This window comes from Aulonocara stuartgranti (assembly GCF_965226115.1).
Source record: "Aulonocara stuartgranti genome assembly, chromosome: 3".
NCBI lineage: Eukaryota > Metazoa > Chordata > Actinopteri > Cichliformes > Cichlidae > Aulonocara > Aulonocara stuartgranti.
In genome coordinates this window covers 45,070,648-45,081,482 of record NC_138941.1, presented here as the reverse complement: position 1 = coordinate 45,081,482, position 10,835 = coordinate 45,070,648, and the positions used below count along the sequence as shown (strand labels likewise).

The following is a 10,835-nucleotide window of genomic DNA, read 5'->3' as shown; positions in this document are numbered from 1 at the left end:
GCTTTGGGAAGGCCATTCCAGAAGCTTTAATGTGTATTTGCACACGATATCCAAGTTTCAGACATCTAGCTGTTGATTCGAGGTGAATTTGAATAATTTGAAGGTAGTCCTCCTTCTTCATCATTCCATGCAATGTACCAGAACAACTGGCAGCAAAACATCCCCCAAGCATGATGCCGCCACCACCATGCTTGGCAGCTGGTACAGCGTTTATAAGTTTTACAGTCTCACCTCTACTCCTCCATCCTTTCGTCATTGTAGCCAGTTAATGCAGTCTTTGTCTCGTTTGATCATAAAATGTTTCTCCAGAAGGCCAATTTAAGTTGAGTTTGAAGCTGTTGATTTTGGAGCAGGTGCTTCTTTCTTGGTCAGCACCCCGCTCCTTGGGTCTTCTTCTACACCTTGGCAACATGGTCACACATCAGAATAACTTGTACTTACAAACAGTCATTTGAACTGATAATCTTGGAATCTGCAGTTGTTAAGAAATGGCTCAAAGAGAGCTTCCAGACTCATGTAAATCTACAGTTCTTCTACCTAGATCTTCACTGGATTCCTTCGACTTTCCCATTATTCTAAGTATTGGTCAGTGCAAAGAATGCTATCAAACAAATCTGTTTTATCCTGCAAGGAGAAACTACCAGTTGAAGTAAATCATGATCACTAACAAGAAGTTAACATCCCTTGGCCTAGTCAGGTTAAAAGAGATTCTAGAGCATTCAGAACCCCTTAGTAAAAGATTTCAGTGAGTTTTGAGACTTTTGACCCTGTGTATATTACAGAAAATCCCAAATTAATACAAACTTGTGTACTCAGTTCTTTAGATTAAAGATATGTCCTGTATAATAATTCCCGGTGTTGTTGTCTGTGAGGTCTTAAGGGAACAGTGACATTGACACTGAGCTTATGGTAGCTACATTAGCAACAAGAGCATTTTGTGTGATTTTGACCTTGACTTTCATATCCGCCATCACACAAAATTTAAACACGATATCCTGAAAACAGTGGATTCCAGACTACTGACAAGCAAAAGCCTTTTTCATTAGTACCTAGTCAAATCGACTTGCCACAGTTTTGAGGGTTTTCCATTAGGCCATAGTACTCCGTACCAGGTACTAAAATAGTACCTGCTCGACCGTGGTTCCAAGTGATCCAAGCAGGTAGTAAAAAATGACGTCGTCAGACTCCATGCCACCGATTGCCTGGTCAGTGGCGTCACTCGATGAGCCATGCGAGCACCCCATTCACGAAAATCAAAACTGTCATTTTTGAAACTAGACAACAAGGGAAATGGCTATAAAAATCAACCCCCTGGTCCCAGAGTCAACGAAAAGCCACAGACCAAGCAGCAGACATGCCTTCACTTTGACATTCACCTTTGTCACACGCTTGGCCGTGTTGCTATGACGATGACCAAGCACATTAGGTGGTACTCTATTGTAATGGAAAACCAGTCGATCCGAGTCGAGTTGTGGTGAATCGATCTTAGTAGGTACTAATGGAAAAGGGGCTAAACAGAACCGATTACATACTAGAATAAATAACTCAAGACAAAGAAGTGGTTAAACACAACAAAAGAAACTCACACAGATTTATTTAATTAGGTTTTTTATTTACTTCAGCCTACAACACTGACCTTTATGACTTTGTAGGAGTGTAGGGTCACCACTGGAGACACAGAAAGCTGTTTTGTGAGCTCTTTAAAGCTCAATTTCTATCATTTAATCATTAGTTATTATTAATCTCTGGCTCTCTTCCACAGCGTGTCTTTGTCCTGTTTTTGACCCCTCATCCCCAACCGGTTGCAGCAGATGGCTGCTCCACCCAGAGGCTGCTTCTGCCTGAGGTTTCTTCCTGTTAAAAGGAAGTTTTTCCTTCACACTGTCGCCAAAACGCTTGCTCAGTCATGTGGTTGCTGTAGTTTTCTCTGTATAATAGAATCTGGAGGCAACCGTTGCTGTGATTTGGTGCTATATAAATAAAATAGACTTGAATATCAAAAAGGTAATTGTTTGGATCCCTTTGAAACATTTAAAGAACGAGCACAACTATGCACAGCTTTTCATTTTGTCCAACAGAATCAAGGCTGATGATCTCTTGATGTACGCTGATACAGAGCAAGCGGGTTTTATTCAAGCTTCATTTAAACCCACAGTCCTCAAAGTGCAGCAGGCCAGCGGTGGCCTCTGTTAACAATTCATGCAGCCCCCTAACAACTCCAAAAGAATGCCCTTCTGTACATTTCATTCATCCGGTGCTGCTACATTATGTCACACTGCAAAGTAGTTGCACTGACTGTGACCAAAGGAGCTTTCTCTTTAGGTTTTAACTTTTCTCTGTCTTAAACCTACTTAACATTATCAAATAAAGCTGGGTTACTAAGCAGAAAAAATACAAACACTGAATATTTGCACACGTTTAAAAACCCCTGATTTAAAGCATGGTGCTGCCATTCCACTGAGACTGAAATAGTAAGTGCTGCTAGCTGGCACACAACCTCCAAAATAAGCCAGGAAGACAGGCATTTTTGGCATTCTGTTCCCTTATAAAGTTAGGTTGTACACATACAGCAGCTACACCTTCACAACCTACAACCAACCACCACGAACAACCACATGAATTTAAACCCTTGAGACTGTTTATTCATAACTTTGAAACCCTTGTGTTTCAGTCTTTGAATATAAAGAAACAGCAGTTAAAGATGATTTACAGCTCATCATCTGCTGAACAAAGCACGTCTCCTACTTCACAGGACGACATATGCAGTGTATCTTTACTGGAGGTTTCCGGTCTAAACATCACAGCACTGTAAGCTGCATTCGGTTTCCATTCTTGTGATGTCACCAAATCCTGTTTGTGTTGAACTGAACTGAAGCAAAGAGAAACTTTTTCCCCTTCAGCAGATAAATGTGTCATACTGTGCACAAAGCTCGACATCATTCCACACAGTCAAACATCAAAGGGAAGCAACAAAAAAGCAAGACATCATTTGGAATCGAGGGGACTTTAAAAGTAAGACCGCTTCTTTGTTTCTTGGTGGGTTTATCACAAATGGCCGGTTTTAAATTAGTTGCAGTCTCTGGAATCTATGCTTATATATATATATATATATATGTATATATTCATTACACTTTCAGCCACTGTATGCCATCAGTTTTAGAGCTATATCAACTTGCACTGAAAGTAAGATCCTATTATTGCTTGGCTGGAAATAAGAAGTTATTTGACAGGTCTTGATTTAGCTCAAATATTTTCAGGAGATCTTTGCCCTCAGCTTTATCTGCTCCGGCTGGGTCTGCATTTTAAGCTCCCAAATGCTGAGTTAAACACAGACTTTGTTTTTTTGTTTTCTTTCTGCAGTGTGCTCTCATGTTCACTTGCAAGCTGCACCGTGGCTTAGAGAGTGAACAGTTAAAGGGCAAATGACAACAACAACAACAACAACAACAAATAAGCCAGTCAAATCTACAGTATGTGGGCCAGGGTGCATGCGGAGTGACAAAGCCCACGTGCCTCATCCGCGAGCTCTCAAAGAGAGTTCCAGAGTGAAATTCAAAATATATGACATTAACAAAAAAGCCACTTTGGGAAGTATTTCTCTTTACATTTCAGGTGCGTTCATATTCTTTCTTTTCAGCAAACAAGAGCTGTAGTATAAAAAGCATTTAGGCGTAACCTCTGTTCCTACTTTTCCGCATGACGTGCAGAAGAAATCACAAGTGTGAATGTTTCTCAGCTCCAGTCCTTGGTTTTAACATTTTAAACGTGTTGTGCTCTGAAGGTAAATGTTGGCTGGGAAATTCAAATGTCTTTGCTGACGCAGAACATATCTCCTGGATCAGCCATTGTAAGCCCGCTATTGTGTATCTGAGAGTGACTGACTAAAGTCTGTGGCATATGTGCCGTGCATGCCTGCCTCAGTGTGTGCACATAGTAAATCACTTTGTGTATACGAGCGTGTGCATGAGCATGTTTTGCACGTCAGCAGGTTATATATGTGTATACAAGTGCATATAAGCTCCATCTGCTGATGTCCCCACAACTGTACTCCGTGCATTTTGGCCTTGCGCGTGCATGTATGCATGTGTGTGTATGAGTGTGTGCTCGTCTCCCCCTTTTTTCTCTGTTTGTGTTTGTGTGTGTGTATGCACACTACATATGTGTATGTGTTTGCGGCTGCCACAATGGCATCATCACCCGCCCCTGACGCTTTGATTGTTTTCTCCGCCGCAGCAGAAATACACCAATTAATATGCAGAGAGTGAGTGAGACAGAGATGCACACACACACACACACACACACACATACAAAAACAAAACAAAACCAAAAAAAAGAGAAACAGCCGTAGGGAGGGAGATGAGGAGGGAGGTGCAATGGAAAGAAGAGTGAGGAGGGGAGGTGGGGGGTGGGCAGAAGAGATGGCACAGAGAAGGAGAGAGAGGTAAAGAATAGGGGAGATGAAATGAAAGATGAGGAAAGTATATGTGTGTGTGTGAGAGAGAGAGGGAAAGGGAGAGAAACAGAGAGCAAAAGGGGGAGAGAGATGGAGCGAGATAAGGTGGCGAGGGTGGAGGGGATGATGGGGAGGGGGCGCATAGATGGTGGGGATGAAATCTGATAGATGTTTGAGTAAAAACAAGAGAAGGAGAGAAAGAGAAAAGAGTGAGGGATGGGGCTGAGGTGATGGAGGAGGAGGGGATCAATATGTACATATTCAGTGAGATATGTTGGCAAATCAATTGAAAGGAGGGGAGGAGGAATTGATCTGGGGGCTGGTGGAGGAGGTAGAGGTGGGAGAAGGGTGGCGGGGGGGGGGGGGGGTCACAAGGAGGAAGGGAGGGAGGGAGAGAAGGAGGTGATGGAGGAGGAGTGCAGAGGTGGAGTGATATGTGGCTACGGCTGCTGTCCTTTTTGTCGCAGTGTCAGGGTATTGATACTGTAATACACCCCCCCACTTCACCCCAACACACACACACACCATCTCACCCCCCATCACAATGCTGCCGTGACAACGTCTGTCGCGGCGACGCCTACTGGCACAATGCAGCCACAATACTGAGGGCACTGAAGCATCTCTCACACACACACACACACTCAGAGAGAGAGCAGAGCAGGCCACAGAGAAAGAGAAAAAAAGGAGGGAGGGAATAAAAAGAAAAAAAGGGGGGAGGGAGGGGTGAGATATAAGGAGGGAGAGGAGGAGATTAAGAGGGAGGAAGATGGATGGATAAAAAAGGAGAGAGAAAAGGATGGAGATGGAGAGGAAAAGGGGGTGGGGGTGTGGATTGATGGAGAGACAGGAGCGAAGGGAGGGACGGAAGGAATGAAGGAGGGAGGTGGAGGAGAGATATGGTGGGATAATATTACATGTGTAAAATGCCGGAGGGTGTGTGCCCATAGAAACATGTTTAATGGCTTTTATGATTGCGGGGAAGGTTGTGTGAGGTGTGTGTTTTTTTGGCAGAGTGATGTATGCGGCGTACGGGTGCGAACAACAAAGTGTTTTGTGACAAATGTGTGACGATGCCCACGTGTTTGCATGGACAGTGCACTGCGTACCTGTGTCTAGACGGCGTGGGTAAACACAACGCACAAAAGCCCGCACACGCATATGCGGTTGTTGTTTTAGGATTTTAGGGCAATTTGTATCAATTTTAGACCTCTTGCATCCTAAGTGCCTAAATGTTTCAGCAACAGTTGAAAAAAGAAAAGAAAAAAGAAGCGTAATCTGTGAGACCAACTGGAAACATTTTCCAAAAAAACGGCACATTTGTCCTCTTTAGTTGGCACGAATGCAACATGTTGTTGACTGTCGTGACATGTTTTGCCCATTTTGGACATGGTTTTCTGAAGAAGTGAGGGTGAGAAAGGTTGAATTTCATGAGAAAATCCTAACAATAACAAAACCAAAACTGGCCGTTACACCTGAAATCATTTGTCCGGTTTTAAAGTTTCCTCCTCTGTGCTTGAAATCACTGGTGTCGAACTTCTACTCAGAGCAGAAAAATCAAAAGAAATAATTTATTTTTTAAAGAAAGAAAAAAAACTGACTGCTTTGACCTCCCTTTGCCAAAATGTCTGCGCTGGCATATTACTGTATCTGCCCCCCCCCTCAACATGCACTCTCATTTACAAAAGAAACGCTTGGCTGGCTGCCTATAAGTCAGTTTATCCGCGTGAGATGACCAACGTCCTTTTTTTCCCCTTTTCCCCCCCTAACACTATCTCATACAGTGTGTGTGTGTGTATGATCTATAGTCCCCCCACCCTTCTCCTACTTCCATCACCCTCTCCCCTCCTCCCTCCCTCACCCTAACCCTTCTTAATATGATGTAAAAAGCTAATCGCATGCAAATGTCTGTTGTCCCGGTAACCGGGCCTGAAAAATCCCTTTGATGTTTCCCCCGACTCATTCTCTTCACGTTCTCTTTGTTCGCCACAGTCTCGCTGCTTTGTCAACATCCCCCCTTTTACCCCGCTCACTCTCTCTCCTTCATCCTTCCTGCAGCTCTCTCGGCCCTCGCTCTTGGTTCTCTACATTAGGAAAGAAAGAAGAAGAAGAAGGAGGAGGAGGAAAAAAGTTCTAACTCTACTTTGTGTCTCCCTCTTTCTATAAGCCCCCCTTTTCTATTCTTCCACTTCTTTTTTTCCCTCCCCCTGCCTGGTTACCCCCCCACCCACCCGCTCTCGTGCTCCTGCTCTCCCCTTGACTGTGCCTCTCTGTCTGTCTGCCCCTTCGCCCTCGCTCATTTCCCATCATTCCCACCTACTGTCTCCTGTCCTTCTCTTCTGTCGATCCCTTTCTCTCGCTCTCTCAGTTCTGCCCCTTCCTGTCCCCCCCTCCTGCTCCTCCTTCTTCTTTACCCAGCCTTTATCTCTCATTCCTCTCTCTGTGTCCCTCACATGCACAGATGGACACACACTCATGCTCTCAAAGTGCACTCCCCTCCTTTCGAGAATTTGATCCCTGGAACTATTTGATATGGCGCTGCACTGTAGTTATCTAATCATTCGGGGTTTGTGAGGCAGCAGCACAGCTGGCTTCCACAGGAGACCCCGGCACTCATTACTGCAAGATTTTTTGGTTTTTTTTGGAGGGGGGTTACAAGGTTACAGGCCTCATTTTGAGGTTTACACCCTGCTGCAAAAGGTTCAAGCGCAACAAACCACCCACCCACCCAGCTCTTCAGATCCCCCTCTGTTGAGGCTGGGAACTTTAATTCAGTTTTATTTAAAAAAAAAAAAAAAATCAAGTACGTACAACATGCATGTCAAACAATCCACATTGCTTCCAAAAAATGTAAACATCAGGCAAAGTGTTTCATACAAAAAAATAAAAAATAAAGAGAGAAGTTTCTATACATTAATACTGCCTTACAAAGTGCCATACAAAAGTGAGAGATTCTGCATATGACAATTTATGCTGCAGTAGGAATGAAAGATGGTGTTCATTACATTGCTTCCAATATAATGCAATGTACCAAACAGCTAAAGGCTATGAAGTTTACAGACTTCTCCGAGCCAACAAATTACATATTGATTCAGAAACGGCTCAATAGCCATTTGCAATTTGTGAATTTGGATGCAGATATGAAACGTGCTGCTGCTGCTGTCTGCAGACATGAGCTTGACCTCCTGTTGCTGCCGGCATTCGCTACCTGCCGGTCTCATATTGTACCTTAAGCATGGTATTGTCTGATACACATGCTACTCAATCAAAGCGGCGAGTGCATGTTTATTGGTTTTACTGCCTGAATGCTTGCCGTCATGAAATATGAATAACACAGTGAAATGCTGAAACCTTTCGGGGCCGTGTCATGAGATAAAATGGTATGTTTTGTGTATCTTGTGCATCTTTTTGCACATTTCCTTATAATTCATTTCAACTTCAGAGAATGAGGACATAACTTTTTGTGTATGGGCCCACCAACAACAAGTCTCCACAGAGTAGTACAGGAAGTGCAAGCTTGTCTAATCTTTGTCTTCTGTTAGTGTTGAGGTTTGATATCTCAAAGAAAAATGTGACATTCTAGAGAAAAAACAACAACTGTTTTGTTCATGGTATAAGTTAGATAAGAAAATTGACTTGAATCTCAATATTAAATATTAGGGATTTATGCAACTAGTCGACTAGACATAGCTGCCCTTTGACACTAACCTGATAGCTGAATCCTTCTGTGTCCAACTTTTAGGAAGCAAATGATCAATGTAAAATCACATTAAGATTTGATCCACTCTCTGTGACATCACAGAGGCCCGAGTAGTCAAAACTGTCTCAAACAGTGTTTATTGGCAGTCTGAAGCCTAAACCTTTGTGCCATGCATGTACTGTGACCCCATTATTTGGCCACTGGTATTTGAACGCCTGCCTGGAAAAAACAAGGCTACTGTTGCTAGCACCGCTTGGATTAGCTAAACTCTGCAAACTTATCTGACGTTGTGTGCGTTTGCAATATTATATACAGCGCACATTTCAGCAACATTTAAGACATGGTTTGATTAACGAGGAACATGATTAAGTATTTATTGTATCTCCTAAGATGTAAATGAAATATTTGTTTGGCTAATGTTTAGCATGAAACTTTAAAGTAAAGAGTTTTAAATTATTTCTGAGGTTTTCTGTCTTTTATGCTAGTCGACTAGTTTCTATTTTCTTTCATTTAAAGAACTTGTAAAGTAGTTGCCTGGAAGATTCCTACTGAATACAAACTAGCAGTAGGTTAGCGGACATTAGCCTAAGCCTGCTGACAAAACTATGCTAGCTACTTTGTTTCCAATCTTTATGCTAAAGTAATCACCTGACAGTCATTATCAGTAAGTGTTATAAGACAAAATCAAATAAAGCAATATTTTTTTTATCATATTTTAACAGCATTAGCAAGAAAAAACACCATGTCTTCTTTAAAACTTCCACATTCCCCCTCAGAAGTATATGAAAACCATGATTTTGGAACTATGACTTCCAGATTTAAGAATTCTTTAGAAAAATGCATGAACGTATATTTAAAAAAAAAAAAAAAAAAAAAAAGCTTTAGCTGCACTGTCAGCATTTTAGGTATCTGTATTGAGTCTAGCTTTCCTTCCATTTCTCATTTCTGTATACAGACAACATACCTTTAAAATTCAGGATAACGAAATCAGGGTCATACCATGTTCCCAGAGTCCTTTGTTCCCCAGCTTATAATAGGATCCCAAATTCGCTTAATATGATGTGGGTCTAACCCAAACACAACAGGAGGATTGATGTGCGTTAAAAGAGTATAGAATTGCCAAACATAGGACCCTGGGAACATAAATACAGTTCTGAGGAATCCCATGTCAACCAATCTGAACTAGACTTTCCAAACTGTAATTTTCTACCGGGGGGGGGGGGGGGGGGGGGGGGAGAGAAACATGAAAATAATAGTTTTGGGATATTTTAGGAAAATGTCTTCCTTTAAGCAAGAAGCTAAGAGATTAGATTTAATTAATTCTCTGAAAAGAATTAGATGTAGTTCATGTCTTTTAGCCACAAGAATAAAAGCAGTAAAACCACAAATTAGCACAACAAACAGACCCACCTTTCTCCATTTTATGGAGACAGCATTCCAATGAGGAATGCCCGTACTAAATGTACAGAAATCATCATTGCACAGTCACCCATTTTATACCTTTGGCATATAGAATATGGCATTTTACACAGCAATGTTCTTCAGTACTCCGAAGAACATTTTTAAGGCACCAATATGTTGCTGATGTAAGTTACACTTTAAAGAAGACTAAATACCATTTTGCCTTTAAATTGTGGCCACTGTTAATAAAGAAAAACAACACGTTAGCTTAAATGAAACACTCTAACACAATGTATAACAGTCTGATATGATGCTGTAAATCCTTCCTGGTCTTCATCAAGGCAAAGCTCACGGCATGCGTTTCAAATGTAACCTTGCCTGTCGTTGATGTGGTCACTGTACCAGGCTCGAAACTGGTCACAGTGAGTGTGCGGGCATGAGAATGTGAACAGTGCTCCACTGTCTTGTAACAATAAGAGTGACTGCATGTGTTGAGGGACATTGTGTGTTGTGTGTGTGAATGTGAGCGTGTGTATATGCTCACACCACCCTTGCTTAATTTACATAGATGCAATCGCACCTAGGCTATGCCACGCATTTTTACACAGGTAGGGAAAACGAAAAAAAGCGTACAGTACTCCATTCTGCGTTATGAAAATGATAAAGAACATAACACATTCTAAATCTGCAATCCAACGGTGGATTTACGCCCTGCATATTACTTCCCGTTTATTATCAGATGCTGGAGCATGTGATGCGTACAGTCAGCCAGCCGAGGCAGTCAGTGGTTCAGACCAAGTGGTTTGGCCTAGTGGGGAGTCGTGGGGCAGACAATGGCCGCACTGTGTGGCTGAAGTGCCTTTGGTGTCAATGACTCTGCCAGCAACTGAGACTGGCAGATCCAAAATGGCGGAGCGCAGAGAGTCCCGCTGGTGCTTGTCATGATTTAAACAGGACAGTTTTGATCCTTTTTGGATGCAGATTTTCTTTGGTGGGGGGTCATATCAGAGCTGGGAGGTTTTAAAAGTGGAGAAAAGCAGTGCTGTGCTGCGCCGCTTAATCTGCTGGCACTTTATTTATTTTAAAGAGACGGACGGGGAAAGGGGAAGGAGAGAAAGCATGTGGGAGAAGTTCAAAAGGGTGATGGGGGGGGGATGAGGAGGGCTCTCTCTCTCTCATTTTGTCTTCTTCCTCTTCAAAGTCCAGTTTGGCTCGCCCAGAGGTGGAACTGAGATGTTTAAAAACTTCAAAAAAAAAAAAAAAATCTGAGGTCCAGTTTCTGGT

At 42.5% G+C, this 10,835-nt stretch overlaps 1 protein-coding gene and 1 long non-coding RNA gene across 4 annotated transcripts in view; one reads left to right on the top strand and one right to left on the bottom strand.

The window, feature by feature from the left end:
- The window catches only part of LOC309703992, a 444,269-nt gene that overhangs the window by 301,714 nt on the left and 131,720 nt on the right, over positions 1–10,835 (top strand). The gene's annotated exons all lie outside the window — the stretch shown is intronic.
- Positions 7,186–10,835, bottom strand: part of arhgef40 (Rho guanine nucleotide exchange factor (GEF) 40) — a 49,322-nt gene continuing 45,672 nt past the window's right edge. Inside the window, exon 27 of one of the 3 annotated variants that reach the window (XM_082528063.1) lies at positions 7,186–10,816. The gene's annotated coding sequence lies outside the window, so the exon portion shown is untranslated. Of the gene's footprint in view, positions 10,831–10,835 lie in introns of all 3 variants that reach the window. The other 2 variants (XM_082528064.1, XM_082528062.1) reach the window with 2 other exon arrangements.